We start from the raw sequence: 17,110 nt of genomic DNA, 5'->3' as shown, positions 1-17,110 counted from the left end.
TTGTTTATTTAATTTTTAGCACATGGCCAAAGCATGTAAACCCAGATCCTGAATTTTATGTATTATATTAAGGACAGTTTTTTAAAAAAGTTGATTTTCTTATTTTGTTTCGGGAATTCTAAGCAAACATATTTCTTGAGAATATTTTGTGACCATTAGACCAAAAACCCAAGTATAGTAGAAAAATAAGAAAATAAACCTTTAAGTCTCATTCTTCATGCTGAACTGAATAATATGAGAATCAAATAAGTAAATAAATACTATATTAAGACAGAATCTCAGCAATTCTTAATTCTAACAATCCTGTATACATATATTTTTAAGAACAGTAACACAGTTGCAAAATAGATTTCCCTATATAAATGCATGCTTAAATCCTAGCTCAAGAAGAGAATCATTATTCATTAGCCCAAATCCATCCTTATTTCTGGAAGAATAACTTAAACAAACATTTAAAGAGAATGTCATCTTAATTATGTACTAGTAAATATGTCACTTTAAAATCTTTATGGAAAAGTATTAAAAAGATGCTTTAACGAGCTTATATTTTCCAATAAGAATTCATTGTAATACTGCTTGACATATCAGCTATTCATCACAACATTCAGCCTAATGCTGTAAGCTGTCAGGTAGAAACAGATGCTAAAAGATGTGTGTACATAGTATGCATTAGGGACTATTGGAGGTGCTATTAGGCATAAAAATACCATGTGCTGTACACACTTTACTCTCTTACTGAAAATGAATGGGTTTTAAGACTGTGAATTCCAAAATGAACTGCAGAATGTCAAAAATATGTCATTGTCTTTTTAAATATAAAATTCAAAATTTCCCTTTTGGAAAAAAAAGGAGGCTTTGTTATGCACACCAAAAATATTGTAATGGTTCCATTCAAATGTGACTAACAGTGATGAGAAACGAAACATTCAACAGCTAGTGCAGATGCGCCTTGTTTGTTTTCCTTTCTCCACTAAATGCAAGCTCTTTGGGTGGAGGCAAATGAAATGAAATGCTCCGCCCACCACTACCTTCCTCCTGATGTGCCTTTGTTCTTTTTCCTTGCCAGTGTTCCACATAAGACTAGCAAAACCCTACCTGCAAAATTATTTTTAGAGCTCTTTCTGCACTGAATATAATTCGTAAAATCTTCTGAATGCTGAAAAGTAGAAACTGATTACACCTAGAAAGAGAGGCAATTCATGCTCAAAAGTGTGAAATGATGTAAACGTTTCCCACCCAGGAAAGCCAAATCAAAATGAAATTTCAATCCTTCAAATAATCATGTGATACTTATCTATATCTATCTATATATAGAAGAGGAAGAGAGAAGAAAAAAAAGGCAAGAGTGTCTCTCACTATAAATGACCGAGAACCTCTGTAGACAGTCAGAGACAAAAGACATAACCAGACTGGATATTAGGCAATTTAGGAAAATGTCAGAGAAGTGTGTGCCTTGCTGCCTGCTAGCCTGTGGAGAGAGCATTGTGTGGCCAGGGCCTAAATATGTGGTTCCCTGCTTAGGCAGCTGTTTCTCTAATTAACCACACAAACATTTATGTATTTCATTTATTTATCTGTAACAGACACACACAGCCTTGTGTTGCTATTTATCTTTTTTATTACATAAGTATATAATAAACTTATATAAAAGAAAATATATAATATAGATAAATACATAATAAAATTATATAAATGCCTTCTTAACTAAATTGCTAGCTTCTAGGGCAGTACCAAGTTGCTCATGAATTGTTTGACTGGTTACATAAAAATAATGATACCTGTCTGACTTAACTTTAATTGCAAGGAAGTTATTTCATATTTTCCAGGGTAGCTCCTAAGATCCTTGCAGGGAGAAAGAAGGAAATGACAGAAGAGTGGGACAGTATACAGGCAGCTATCCAGTTATTAACCACAATGATTAACAAATACCTGCTTTATATTATGACTACTATGTTAGCTTAAGGTTTACTCCGTCAGGGTTTCATTTTGTGATGGGAAAAGAAGAGAAGGGCAGGGCCAGCCCCAAATAGAATTCTGGTAAAGGAAGTTGGTTTCTGCCACCAGAATGACCCACTCCCTTTATGTGCGTTCTCTTAACTCTCTTTTGGCATACTCTAATTTGAATATGAGCTTAACTAAGATATTATTTGCATAATGAAACTGTGTGGATATGTAGCATTTTTATTTGAAATAACACAAAGAAGTACAGTTTAAAATATTCCATTCACTCAAAAGAAGGCAGGGAAAGAAGAACAGAGGAATTAAAAACAGACGGAACAAATAGAAAACAAATACCAAGATGGCATATGTAAACCCAATCATATCAATAACTTCATTAAATGTAAATGGACTCCAATTAAAAGGCACAGAATATCAACTTGGATAAAAAAGCAAGACCTAACAATATATTGTCTATAAGAGAACCACTTTAAATATAAAGACACAAATATAATTAAAATTAAAAAAGATGCAAACACTGCATGAGAAAGTTGGTGGGGCTATATTAATAAGGAAAGTAGACTTCAAGAAAAAGACTATTACAGAGATAAAGAGGGCATTTAATAGTGATAAGAGCCAATTCATCAAGATAACACAGCAATCTTAAATGTGCATGTAACTAATAACAAAGCTGCAAAATGAAGCAAAAATGGACTGAACTTTCTAAAAGGAGAAATTAACAAATTCATAGTATGATAATACTTAAAGATTTTAACAACCCTGTTTCAGTAATAAATAGAACAATCAGCTATCAAAAATTCAATAAGGTTATAGAAGATTTGAACATCATCAACTTGACATAAATTACATTTATAGATAGACACTATACCTAATAACAGCAGAATATACATTCTTTTTAAGTGAACATGGAACCTTCACCAAGGTAGACTATATAGGCTGGGTTGTAAAATAAGTTCAATAAATTCCAAAGTATTAAAATCATACAGAGTATGTTTTCTGACTTTAACAGTATTAAATGTTAATATTTTTGATGAATTGATTCATTAGTAAATATCCCTCCTTATCTCTGGTAATAGTCATTTTTTTGAAGTCTACTTCATCTAATATTAATATAGCCCTACCAGTGATCTAATGTAACATTGTGTAAGTCATGCATTTTAAAAAAAATTTTAGTCTATTTATGTGTTTACATTTAAAGTGCTTCTTTTATAAGCAGCATATTGCTGATCTTTGCTTTTTTTTTTTTTTTTTTTTTTTTTTGAGACAGAGTCTCACTCTGTTGCCCAGGCTAGAGTGAGTGCCGTGGCGTCAGCCTAGCTCACAGCAACCTCAAACTCCTGAGCTCAAGCGATCCTCCTGTCTCAGCCTCCCGAGTAGCTGGGACTACAGGCATGTGCCACCATGCCCGGCTAATTTTTTTCTATATATATTTTTAGCTGTCCATATAATTCTTTCTATTTTTAGTAGAGATGGGGTCTCGCTCTTGCTCAGGCTGGTCTCGAACTCCTGAGCTCAAACGATCCGCCCACCTCGGCCTCCCAGAGTGCTAGGATTACAGGCGTGAGCCACCGCGCCCGGCCTAGATCTTTGCTTTTTTATCCAAATTGACAATAATATCTAGAAAAATTCTCAAATATTAAGAAATTAAGCAACACCCTGGTAAATAACCTATGGGCCAAAGACTAAATCTTAAGGGTAAATAGAAAATATGTTGAACTGAATGATAATGAAATCTCAAAATATCAAAATTTGGAGGATTCAAATAAAGCAGTTTTTAGAAGGAAATTTATAGTTTTAAATGCTTCTATTAGAAAGGAAAATGATCTCAAATCTGTGATCTCAGGTTCTATCTTAACAAGCTAGAAAAGAGTCAATTAAACCCAAAGTAACTAGAAAGCAGGAAATAATTTTTAAAAAGCAGAAAACAATGAAATAGAAAATGGAAAACACAAAGAATCAAAGTCAAAAGTTAGTTCTTTGGAAAGGTTAATATAACGGATAAACTTCTGGCAAGACTGATATCCGACATAAATTTCCAGTAACAGGAATGAAACAGGAGATGTCACCACAGACCCTACAGATGTCAACAAGCTTATACAGGGATATTATAGGCAATTTTATTCCATTCATTAGATAGGACAAATTCTTGAAAACCACAAGTCAGCAATGATAGCTTAAAATAACACAAGAGAAAATCTAAATAGTCCTAAATTTATTAAATAAGTTAAATTTACAATTAAAATCAAAACAGACATCCAATAGGAGGGCTATTATTAAAAAAAAAAAAACAGAAAATAAGAAGTATTGGTGAGCATGTGGAGAAACTGGAACCCTTATACATTACTGTTGGAATGTAAATGATGCGGCTGCTCTGTGAAACGGTATGGCAAATCCTCAAAAAAAACTTAAACATAGATTTACCATGGGGTCCAGCAATTCCACTTCTTGATATATACTCAACAGAAGTGAAAGCAGATATTTGTACCCCTATATTCATAGCAGCATTGTTTACAATAGACAAAAGGTGACACAAATATCCATGGAAAGACAAATGGATAAACAAAATGTGACATACACACATAATGAAACATTATTCAACCTTAAAAAGAAAGGAAATTTTGATGCATGCTACAACATGTGTTAATCTTAAAGACATTATGCTAAGTAAAATAAGGCAGTTTAAAAAAGGGCAAATATTATATGAGTCCTCTTAAATGAGGTTCTGAGAGTAGTCAGATTCATAGAGACAGAAAGTAGAAAAGGTTGGCGCAGTGGCTGACACCTGTAATCCTAGTACTCTGGGAGGCTGAGGCAGGAGGATCACTTGATGTCAGGAGTTCAAGAACAGCTTGAGCAAGAGCAAGACCTTGCCTCTACCAAAAATAAAAAAATTAGCCAGGAGGCTGAGACAGGAGGATTGCTTGAGCCCACGAGTCTGATGTTGCAGTGAGCTATAACGCCACCACAACTGCACTACAGCCTGGGTGACAGAGCAAGACTCTGTTTTAAAAAAAAAAAGAAAGAAAGAAAGAAAGAAAGTGGAGTAGTGGTTGGCGGAGGCTGGGGGAAGGTAGAATGGAGAATTAAGTGTACCTAATGGGTGAGTGGGGGGAGGAAATGGGGACATGTAGGTCAAAGGATACAAAGTTGCACATATGTAGGATGAAGAAATCTAGAGGTCTCATGTACCACATGAGGACTATACTCAATAATGTATTATATTGGGGATTTTTGCTAAAAGAGTAGGTTTCAGATGCTCTTGTCACACACACACAAAAAGGATAACTATGTGAGATGATATATATGCTAATTTGCTTGACTATGGTAACCATTTCACTAGGTATATGTATATTAAAACATCTTGCTGTATACCTTAAATATACACAATTTTAAAAAGAAGCTAGACAAAAAAAGTTTTTAAAAAGTACAGTTTCATTTGGGGAAAATGAAAAAGTTATGGAGATGGATGGTGGTGATGTTTGCACAGCAATGTGAATATACTTAATGTCACTGAACTCTATACTTAAAAAGGATTAAAATGTAAATTTTATGTTATGTATATTTTATCACAATAAAAAAACCTCACAAAGAAAACTGCAGGCACAGATGTCTTCGCTAGTGAATATCAAACATTTAAGGAAGAAACACCACCAATCTTATACAGACTCTTTCAGAAAATAGAACACTTCTCAACTTGTTTTATGAGGCCAGTATAACTGAGATAATTGCACATTTGTGTGAAGAAAAGGTTTAAATACTGGCCACATTGTTACACTGCAGTTTTCCCATAGACTTAGTGCTTCCCATTATAGTTTCAAGTTATCAAGTGTTTTTCAGGAACAAAACTTGAGGACATCTAAAAGGGGAAACCTGGGTAAGACTTTTCTTGGCATGTCTTGGTGTGCTTTAATTGTGAAGGCTCATGTTTAGTTTGCGTTACTCCAGTTCAGAGCAGAGAAAAAGAAAGAAGGCAACAGAAATCTCCACAAATCTTGGTGAAGTGTTTGAATTTTTTTTTATTGTATGAAAAATGTGAAAATGCGGTCCTGACCTGTCACTTAGCTCAGACTAATTCTGCCATCAAATTCTAGTGTATATAATCAAATGCCATTTCTTCTACTTACTTTGCCTATAGGTTTCCACTGTCAGCTCACCATCCTATAGTGATTCGTCCTCTTGAATCCTATAAAGGCCAAAATGAAACAGAATGAGCATGACTTGAAGGCCGTGGCCCTCCGAGATCTCAATGCCAAGACTCAGTCATGAATAGTCAATTGGCTAAAGCAATCACCAAGGAGGCGACCCGGAGAGGAAGTGAAGCTCATACAAGTGTGAGATTGACAGAGCGTCATTATCAATAGCATTTATTATGCTACCAAGTATAAAGAAGTATACCATGAAGAGCTAACAGACTTCCTATCAGCTCCAGGTGTAGGTAGGTATGTGCCTATTTTAGAAGGCAAGGAAAAGAACAAATATATAAAATGACTTCAAGGAGAAGATGGTTTTAATACTTACCAGTTTTCTGAGCCAACCACCACAATAAGCTTAGTAGCAAAAGAAGAAGTCTTTTTTTTTTTTTCTGAGACAGAGTCTCACTCTGTTGCCCAGGCTAGAGTGCCGTGGTGTCAGCCTAGCTCACAGCAACCTCAAACTCCTGGGCTCAAGCAATCCTCCTGCCTCAGCCTCCGGAGTAGCTGGGACTACAGGCATGTGCCACCATGCCTGGCTAATTTTTTTTTCTATATATTTTTAGTTGTCCAGCTAACTTCTTTCTATTTTTAGTAGAGCCGGGGGGCAGGGGGAGGGTCTCGCTTTTGCTCAGGCTGGTCTCGAACTCCTGAGCTCAAACGATCCGCCCGCCTCAGCCTCCCAGAGGGCCAGGATTACAGACGTGAGCCACCGTGCCCGGCCAAGAGGAAGTCTTGATAGAGAAGTACAAACATGTGGGGAGCAGATCTCTGTCCCAACTACAAATTTTAGCTAAATGCTTTTCCTTCTACTAAAATGGAGCCCTTTTTACAATGATTCACACATCTGCCTGACCATACCAACAAACTATAACATAATCTACTAGAACAGGTAAAATGTATGTTACACACATGAAAAAGCGCTTCTTAAATAACTGCAAATTTTATTTTTGTGGAGCAATAGTTTTAATAATTTTTTATTAAAAGGAGGATTTTAGTTAAAGGAAATACTCCAAAGTATATTGAAAGAAATATTTTAGGAAGTAAAGGACCAAATTCCAATTTATCTTTCATATAAATCTTAATTTTAAAAAAATTATGCATTTACTCTGTGTGAGGTCCTGTTCTAAGCACTTTACATACAGTATATTATCTTATTTAGTTTCCATTCCCCTATCAAGGGGTACTATTTTAGGAAAAACCTATAAAGGATGAAGTAAACTAACATGCTTAATTAAGGACACCCACATAAAAACTGGCTTTGATTTGAATCTAAGCAGTCTAACTGGAGAGCCCATGCTCTACCTTTCCGTACCTTTCTTTCTTTTTTTTTTTTGAACAGCTTTGTTATCCATATATATATTATTGACTCATTTGCCTTCTACTTTTGAATACCACATATACAAGAAGGATCATGGTACTAATTCTCCAGTTTTTACTAGGGTTGCTAATTTGTTGCCACTGATTTAAGGAGGCCCAGAATGGCTTCTCTCCCTTCATCTCTCTCAACTCTGTTTCTCCTCTTGGGCCTTAATCAAAGAGCAAGCCATGCCACTGGGAGGCAGGTGTCCCCAGATTTAGGAGAGCACAGTCATTCTCTCACCGGTACTCAAATCTCAAGACACAGGCAAAGGGCTCTTGCACCACCTAATTAATGCAACATCTTAACACCCAGTTCTTCTCACTGGTCTTCTGCTTTTGCACAGCTGAGGAGTACAGGCAAGGAAGGGCTTCTTAGTTCCCTTGCTTTTTAAGTTTGATCCTAAGATTGCCTTCTTATATTTTAATATTAATACTATTAGAGGAACACCAAAGAAACAGTAAATAGTACTGCTGTTTGTGTGAATCTAAAATGATTATCCTTGGAGCACTTTGCTGGCTCTGGAAAAAACTCTTTGTAAGACTCCCCAAGAATGATTCCCAGTTGTCTCAGCTTGCTGAAACCCCAGGGAAAGAAACTGCTGTTAATCATACACTAAATGCCTGTCCACCATTTAAAAGTTAACTCTCCCTCAATGTTTCTTGAGTTCTGAGCATCCTTTAAATAAATAAATTAGGGAGATATTCATGTTTTCACCTTTGTAACTGTTCAGCTTTTCTTCTCAGCTTGGAAGCTGGTACAAAGGTTTCATTCAGAGGAGCAAACATCATCTAGATAAAGCTGCACTAAACATTACCGGAGAGGCTAGAATTAATGAGAACAAATTAAAGTACTATTGTTGTACTCTTTTAGAGAGTGAAAGCCAACAGGTAAGGAACACTTAAGTCTGAACTACACTGCAGTAAAAACTGAAGCTTCAATTAACTCTGGCAATTTCAGAGAACTCCGAGGGTGACCGTGTGCCAGGCAGACAGCTCTGGCAACTCACACATCTTGTTTTAATCTTGCTTTGGATGGTTATAATTTCAGGGTATAAATAAGGTCATTAGCAAGAAGAGAACAACAATAATTACAGTAAGTATTTGCAGAGCACTTTGATCACACTATGACGTCAGTCACTGCAGCTTCACAATGGGAATCTCACGCTTAGTGTTTGCTCTCCATGACTGCCCTGAAAGGCGACTATGTGATGCTCTCACTCACACAAAAAGAGGCTACTGGGATGCAGAAGTTATTTCTTTAAAGGATTTCATGTAAGCCCATCTTAAACCTCAATCCAAAATATATGAAGTATACACCATTCTAATTATTCTATAAGTTGTCTCCAAAAGCTTTATGCCAGACCCCAAATAATCAGTTTTAATGCACCTGGCATTTCACACTTGTCTGTGCTACAGTAACTTTTGGAGTTGTTAACCAGATTTAGTGGGCTGATAAAGGATATTAAGTTACATTCATACTTTATGTGCTATCAGTCCTTCCTTACAAGTGTGGTAAAAAAAACTCACATGGATGCAATTAATGGAGTTCTGCCCTTACTGAGACTTCTGGTTTCCTATTCATTGCAGAGATCTTTATCTCTAGGTACACCAGGTGACAGGAGATGCTTGTGCTCATATGCAGGATTTACTCAGCTATGTTTGGACTAATGTATCAATAAGGCTGCCCTGGCTGAGGGTGGACTTTTAGAAAAAATTCAAGTCATAAGTTGATGTTAGATACAAAAAGTTTGGACTACAACATTAGTGAATAAAGGTATCCAAATGGATGTATTTCCATAACTTTAAAAGAACATGGGATACAGGTAGGCAGACATTATAGCATGGTGTAAATTCTATTTTAAAGAACTACAATTAGTTATAGCTTGAAAAAAATAAAGCAAGGTAAACTGCACTGTGGAATATCAGGTAAAATTTTGACTCTCACTTCACAGAAGGCACAACACAATCAGAAAATGGGTCCAGAGAAGGAAAAGTAAAATTCACAGGAAGGATACAATTTCTATATGAGAATGGACAAGTTGAAAGTTTCCAAGGGAGCAATATGTAATTCTGTAAAATTATGGCCAGAGTATGTTAGATTCCTCTAAGACGTATCTGTGCTTTCTATCTATAACAGTCAGATGCTGTTCCCACTGGGGTCACTTCTATTTTCCTATTGTCTTAAAGCGTCTTCTTGGACTGGTCTTCTGTGTATGCACAGGCCTTTTGTCCAATAGAAAACAGATCCCTGATTCCCTGGTGGCTTTCTAGACAGAGCAGTGGCCTTGTGAATACTGGGAGACTAATTCCAACATCTTGTTCTTATTCAAAAGATAAGCCTTCCTAAAAACTCACCTTTTCAGCTTCTCTTGTAGTTGGAGGAGACATGTGACCATGTTCTGACTGATAGAAGCCTACTAAAGAGCTGAAGTCTATGCTTTCTTATAGAAAGGGAAAGTGTCCAGAGGATAGCTTGCTAGCACCAACTCACTCTGCCTCTTTCTTGAACTTAGTTGTGAACAGGAGGAAAAGGGCTGGATTCTTGATGGCATCATTGAATGGGTAAACCAATGAGAGTTACCACCTACCTCTGCACTTCCTGCTATATGAGAAAAATAAATCCTTATGTATTTTAGCTACTATTAGGTTTTCTGTTATTTTCATATAACAGGATTCTAACATATAATGTCCATTATTGTTAAGTCCTGGGAATTCAGAGACAAATCCCTTTGGTTCCTGCTCTCAAGAAACTTACCTCAAGTGAGGAAGAAAGACATGCAAACAAAGCGTCCTGAAACAATATATAGTAAAGGTAAGTATAAGGTGTTATTAGAACACAGAGGAATGAGTGATTAAGTCTTCAGGTAGTGGCTCAGAGAAGCTTCCTGGTGGAGGCAGTATCTGTACTGGGTATAAGAGGAATGAGTAGGAATATTCCAAGACATAAGGGTGAATGAAAGCCAGGACATTTCAGGCAAAGGGATCAACACAAATAAAGACAAAAGAAGTATGAAAGCACATATAACATTCAGAGAATAAAAGTCATCCAGAAAAAGGTGCTGACCTAACCAACTCTGGATATGAGTAGAGTCTATTAGACTAAAGGCAAGAGAACCTGTAATAAGCACTGTACTCTAGTTGATAAAAGGTTAACAATTCTGAAACCACTATACAACTGAAATCGAACAATCAGTAAATATATGGTATAGGAAGCCAGGTTTCTCATTGTTAGAGTGGGAGGTTACAAACAAGGGTAGAAAGCTAGAATAACTCCTATAGTAATGGCTTAGAATGTAACAATGTAAATACTGATGTTACATATAGAAATATTTGTAGGTATGTGTATATACATGGGATGGTATACACACATATATTTCCTTACTCTGTCAGCTGAAAGGGCCTAGAAACAACCACACCCCAGTAGCAACAAGCACACATGGCACCCAGATCTTAGTTTCTAATACCATTCTCTAATAAAAAGGAACCAGGGCTGCTTGGAGAAATGGCTGATTCTACGACTGAGGCAGAGTAGATAAGGTGAGCCTGGACTATTCTGTAGTGCCAGAAAGTAAGGCAGTGCTCAAAAAACAAAATAAAAACAAAAACAAAAAAACTACAATGGTGAGAGTATGTCAAAAGGTCATAGGAGCTAACTGAAAGAGCTCCCAATGGCCAAAGCAGAACTTTGAGCAACAAAATAAAAAGCAGTTTTGGATTATAGCCCAAAATACAAAATAAATATCTATGTATCCATACTGATATAAATGATTGAATAAACACATAGATGGGAAAGAATATAGACATATTGGGGATGGGGGCTTCAACATATGAATTTTGGAGGGACACAATGCAATCCATAACCAAAGCCATCTTGGAGCCATGAGTGGACCTTAGGATGGCATGGTACAACATTAGGATGAGGCCAATTATGAGGAAAGGAAACTGAGAAGATAAAAAGAAGTTAGGTCCCATTGTTAAGTAGTTGGATTAAGTTTCATTTGAAGCCAGTCTCACCTCTATTTTTTTCAGTTTCTGAGCCAATACATTTCTTAATTGTTTAAGTCAGCCTGACTTTTCTACTTTCTGTGATCGAAAGTAACCTGATAGAGCAGTTATTGATTTCCTCTACCACCTGGCAGTTTGGGGGCAAAATATTTGGTTCCATCTGGATTAGACCAATCTAGGCTTGGAGTACAGAAAGTAATGGTGATTCAAGATGGTGGAACTGAGGGACAATATAACTGGTGACCATAAAGTAAGCTCATGCTGGCTGGAAAAAAAATAATACAGAGGGGAGAGGAGAGTAGGAGGAATGGGGGTGGGGGCTGATGGACTTGATGTGGCTGAAGTCTGGGTTTAATAGAAGCAAGGGGAAGAGAAGACACATAGGAGGTACTGGTTAGGAATTAGGCCTGCTGAGTGAGTCTGTTAACCTATGCCACCCAGTAACAAAAGCAGTAACACTGTAACAATGTGAAAGAAATACTGCTTTGAATGAGAGGTTCTTACAGTGTGGCTAAAACCACAAGGCCACAAACACCTACGAATTTCAGCACTGACAGAAGCTAAAAAAATGGACTCCTATTCACCACCTCATTTTAATCTTCTGAAGTTCATTATAATAGACCTCCATCCCTCATTCTTCAGAACAGGCCCCACTGGACACATTTACTAAAACAAGGTTTGTCAAACTAAGGTCCTGTGACAACTTGGTGTTTTTGTTTTTTTTTTTTTTTGAGAGTCTTTCTCTGCCACCCTGGCTAGAGCGCAGTGGCGTCATCATAGCTCACTGCAACCTCAAACTCCTGGGCTTAAGCGATCCTCCTGCCTTGACCTCTCAAGTAGCTAAGACTACAGATGTGAGCCACCATGCCCGGCTAATGTTTTCTATTTTTTTAGTAGAGATGGGGGTCTTGCTCTTGCTCAGGCTGGTCTCAAACCCCTGGCCTCAAGTGATCCTCCTGCCTCGGCCTCCCAGAGTGCTAGGATTACAGGTGTGAGCCACCAAGCCCAGCCCTATGACAAGTTTTTAAGTTATGTTTTCATTATGATAACTTTAGGTTATTATCATTAGGAGCACATGTATAACTGCTACTTGTTTTCAGTGTCTGTGTTTGCATTTATGATCTTGTTGGCAACAAGCAGCACACATGTAATATGTAAATAATGCATCTGAGTATACAGCACACTGTAAAAATATTCTGTAGTATTTTGAACAGAGAAAAGTGGTTAGGGAATTGGGAAGACACACAGCACACAACAGCACAGATGGGCTGAAGTTAAAAGAACCTCTATGGTGATGGTCAGTGCCTTCTTCACAATGACAGTTGCAACTTAGTTTTGGTAAAACATCAACAAACACAGTAAAATGCTGTTAATTTGAGTTTCACTGGTTTTGTAGTTGCATTTTACTTATTTTGATCTTACAGTTGAATAGAAACTTTATGCACAAGGAACTTATACCTAGATTTGTGTTTATAAATAATATAGTAAAAATATTTCAAATCAACCTAGGGGTCCACGAATTTTTTTTCCTTAAATGAAGGCTTAGTTCTTAACATTGAGAAATAAAATATTAGAGGAGTCTATTCCAGAGAATTCTACTCTTACTCCTCCTTAATAGTAGAAATACCCCTACATAGAGAAGAATCACTTCAAATCTCCTTGGAAAGCAACTGCATGCAAGTAGAGATGAAGTATTTGGACTAAGTTCACACTCTGCCAATTACTACCACTGTTTTAGTTTGACAACCTCTGGCATGATACTTTGCAAATCTCAATTTCCTCTATAAAATGTGGCTAATAAGATCATTTTAAAATATAGGAAGCTTCCAAGAGGTAATTTATCATAGCATAGTGCTGATTGCATAGTAAGCGTTCAGTAAACACTAGCTGATATTGCTGTGGTTATCATTAGTCTGTCTCTACAATTTCCACAGGGCTTTGTGAACAGCACAGGATCAAGCCTTCTACTAAAATGCTTCTTAGTTTAAATAGCCCTAAGCAGTCTCAACTTCCCAAGAAAGTAAAAGACTAATTTACCAATGAAGCGGGGTGATATTTTTAGAAAGAGTACTGAACCAAGAATAGAATAAGTCCCAAGTTCAAGTCCTGGTTCAGCCACCTATTATTCATGATTTTTGGGAAAGTCACTTACTATACCTAAGCCTGCAGGCTCATTTGTAAAATGGAGATAATTCCTAAGTCACAAAGCTGTTACAAAGAACATTATAAACTACATAGTGTTTCACAAATATAAAGTCAAATTATTATTCAATGAATTCCAGAAACATTTTTAAAGGGCACTTTTTAAAGCTTGAAAGGGGGGGAAAAAAAAACCTACAAAAAACTAATAAATATTAATAATTAGAAATACCATCCTCACCTTCCACTGTCTAGTAATCAGGTATTGAGGTGGTCAATTAGGACAACAAGCCAAACCGTAAGTAACAACCAAGTCTTACTTTCTGCAACAGTGCAAGAGAGAGGCAAAAAGAGGTGCCCGCTCCCCAGTGTTCCATCTTCCCCTCACTGAAGGCAGCACCGAGTGAGGATCAAGTAGATACAGCAAAATAGGGACATTACCTCACTGTCAAGAAGGTGGGGGGAAGTCTCCTGCTTTTTTTTTTGTGGACCCCTGAGGTGGAGGTAGAGGGGGGAGAAGGAAAGGAGAGGAGCTTGGAGAGGAAGGAGTCCTCTGAATGGTGGCACTGGGGCTAGGAATGCAGGGGACTGAGTCCTGACTGAGGTCCCTCCAGGAACATGTACCATCTCTCCCCATGAGGCCTTCCAGGCAAAGCTTAGGGTCAGGCCTGAAAGATCACACAGGATTTCAACCTGGAGCCAGACTCTTTATCCACCAAAAAAAAAAAAAAAAGGAATACAATTATTCTTTACCCAACACATAATAAACCTTATCCAAGAAACAATACAAACTTAAAAAAATAAATAAATAAATTTAAGAATGATTTAGAAAAGCCCATGAATAATAATGTCACAGCAAGCTGATTAAGAATAACGGGGAATGTTAATTATATTCTTAATCTCCAAGGAACACATCATGTAGAGAAACCTTAGCAATCCTCAATCTATGAAAGGTCTTACTCCTATGATCATTAGTAAGACAGCTGGTAAGAGCTCAGAACCACATTTTCTATAGGAACATTTTAAATGGTGATTAAGATATTAGGCTAGTCTACACATGCTTTTTAAATCCATAATGTGGATGAAAAGAAATGTGTTTGTACATTTTAAATGGTCTTAGAAAACTGGCAAATTCCATTTTCCCAAATAGTTGAAACACTGCCAATCCACACTGCCTGGGGCAACTTGAATCTTATTTAATACAAAAACAAACTGATTAAATGATGATTCTTTTAAAACAATGACAAAATACCAGCTATCTCTTTGCTACCTGATAACATAAGGTGTACCTAGAAGGTAATACTGTTTACCTAAAAACTAGACCTGTACCTCAAAATAAGTGGTGTCCCTTCAAATAAGTCACTTTAAGAGATTAGTATTTATTCCATATAATAGCAAAACATTTTTTAAATTCCATTTTTAGATAACGTCTTCATAGCAAGCTATTGTTCTTTTTCATATCCCCAATGATGGCAAACTCTTTGCTTTAGGATAATACCCTTTACTTTCAGAGTAAGCTGCTGTTCTTGTTGCCACAAAAGTATAAACTCCCAACATAAGCAGCTTGGAAGGATCATATTCAATAAGATAATAGTTTCTGGTATGTTCTGTTTCCTTAAACAGCCTTAAACAGTCATACCTCATAAGTTAAGTTCACACAGTACATACTGTAATACCACAAATGATAGTATCTTTAGTGCATACTCTTTTTTAAGAAGCCAAAACTATCTGGAAATATGAACTGGATGTTTTTAAAAAGTGTTTTTATTTTAATAGAAAATATACACAGTGGTGGTGTACACTTACAGTCCCAGCTACTCGGGAGGATCACTTGAGGGCAGGAGTTCAAGCCTGTGTGCCATGATTGCACCTGTGAATAGCTACGGCACTCCAGCCTAGGCAACAGAGTGAGATGCTGTCTCTTAAAAATAAAAAAAAAAAAAGAAAGAAAGAAAATATACAGGGGTGAAATGAGATATACAGTAAAAGCAAATGGAATAGAAATGAAAGTCCAGAAACTAGTTAAAATATATATAAGAATTCAATTCACAGTAAAACTAAAATTTCAAATCAGTGAGTTAGAACTGGCCTATTCAAAGTATATTAAGAAAATGGGGCTGGGCACAGTGGCTCACACCTGTAATCCTAGCACTCTGCGAGGCCGAGGTCAGAGGATCACTTGAGGTCAGGAGTTTGAGACCAGCCTGAGCAAGAGCGAGACCCCGTCTCTACTAAAAACAGAAAGAAATTAGCTAGACAACTAAAAATATATAGAAAAAATTAGCCAGGCATGGTGGCGCATGCCTGTAGTCCTAGCTACTTCGGAGGCTGAGGCAGTAGGATTGCTTAAGCCCAGAAGTTTGAGGTTGCTGTGAGCTAGGCTGATGCCACGGCACTCTAGCCCAGGAAACAGAGCAAGACTCTGTCTCAAAAAAAAAAAAAAAAAAATGAGCTACTCATTTGAAAAAAATAAAAGAGTTACATCCCTATTCCATATGTAACAATAAAATAAATTCCAGACGAATTACACTTTTAAATGTAAAAAATTACATCTTAATAGGCCTAGAAAAAACATAAGTTGAATATTTACTAAAATGCGGAGTATAAATGACTCTTTTAAATACGATACCAAAGCCATAAACCATAAAAAAAGAGAAAAAGACAAATAAATTGCTTACATAAAATTGTATGGGAAAATGTGCTATAAAAGACACTGGTGGAAATACCTACAAAATATTACAATATGTTAATATTATTACCATACAAGGGACGCTTAGAAAATAATAAGTAGAAATGACCTCAGTAAAAAATTTGCTAATGCCATGAATAACCATTCACAAAGGAAATGCAAATGGCCACTACACACTTGAAAATGTTGACTACACTAATAATAAATGTCTTTTTAGGATTCTTTTGACTGCAAGTAATAGAAGGCACTACTCCAACTGCCCTACATAATAAGGGAATGATTTCTCTCATAACTAAAGTCTAGAGGTTGGACAAGTTCCAGGTAAGGCTTCATCTGCAGTTCTCTAGCAATCACGGAGAATGCAGGTTTCTGCTACTGCTTCATCTTGCTCTCCACAGCATCCCCTTCATCCTAAGGCTGGGTCCCTTTGTCAGTTACAAAATGGCTGCCGTAGTTTCAGGCATCACACTGACATGGCAACATCCAGAGAAAGAAAAGAATCATCTCTTTCTTGTGTCTCTTTCTAGGAAGGATGAACTTTCTCACAAGCTCCTAAGCAGGCTTGCTCTCAGATGTCACTGGTCAGGACTGGGTCACAGACTATTCTCAAACCAATCTCTGGTGAGAGAATGGATTGCTATGATTATCTTAGACTAGTGGTTCTCAGAGTGTGGTCCATGGATCTCTGGGGGCTCCAAAGACCCTTTCAGAGGGTCTTCAAAAGGTCACAATTATTTTCATGATAATATCAACCTATTATTTGCTT

At 36.8% G+C, this 17,110-nt stretch overlaps 1 protein-coding gene across 1 annotated transcript in view; it reads right to left on the bottom strand.

Moving 5' to 3' along the window:
• Positions 1 to 17,110, bottom strand: part of METTL8 (methyltransferase 8, tRNA N3-cytidine) — a 73,835-nt gene that overhangs the window by 46,593 nt on the left and 10,132 nt on the right. The window contains exon 2 of the mRNA XM_069471313.1: positions 6,084 to 6,142. The gene's annotated coding sequence lies outside the window, so the exon portion shown is untranslated. The remainder of the gene's footprint in view (positions 1 to 6,083; positions 6,143 to 17,110) is intronic.

This window comes from Eulemur rufifrons, chromosome 1 (assembly GCF_041146395.1).
Source record: "Eulemur rufifrons isolate Redbay chromosome 1, OSU_ERuf_1, whole genome shotgun sequence".
Lineage (NCBI taxonomy): Eukaryota > Metazoa > Chordata > Mammalia > Primates > Lemuridae > Eulemur > Eulemur rufifrons.
The sequence above is the reverse complement of the archived record's forward strand: the minus strand, read 5'-3'. Positions and strand labels throughout refer to the sequence as shown.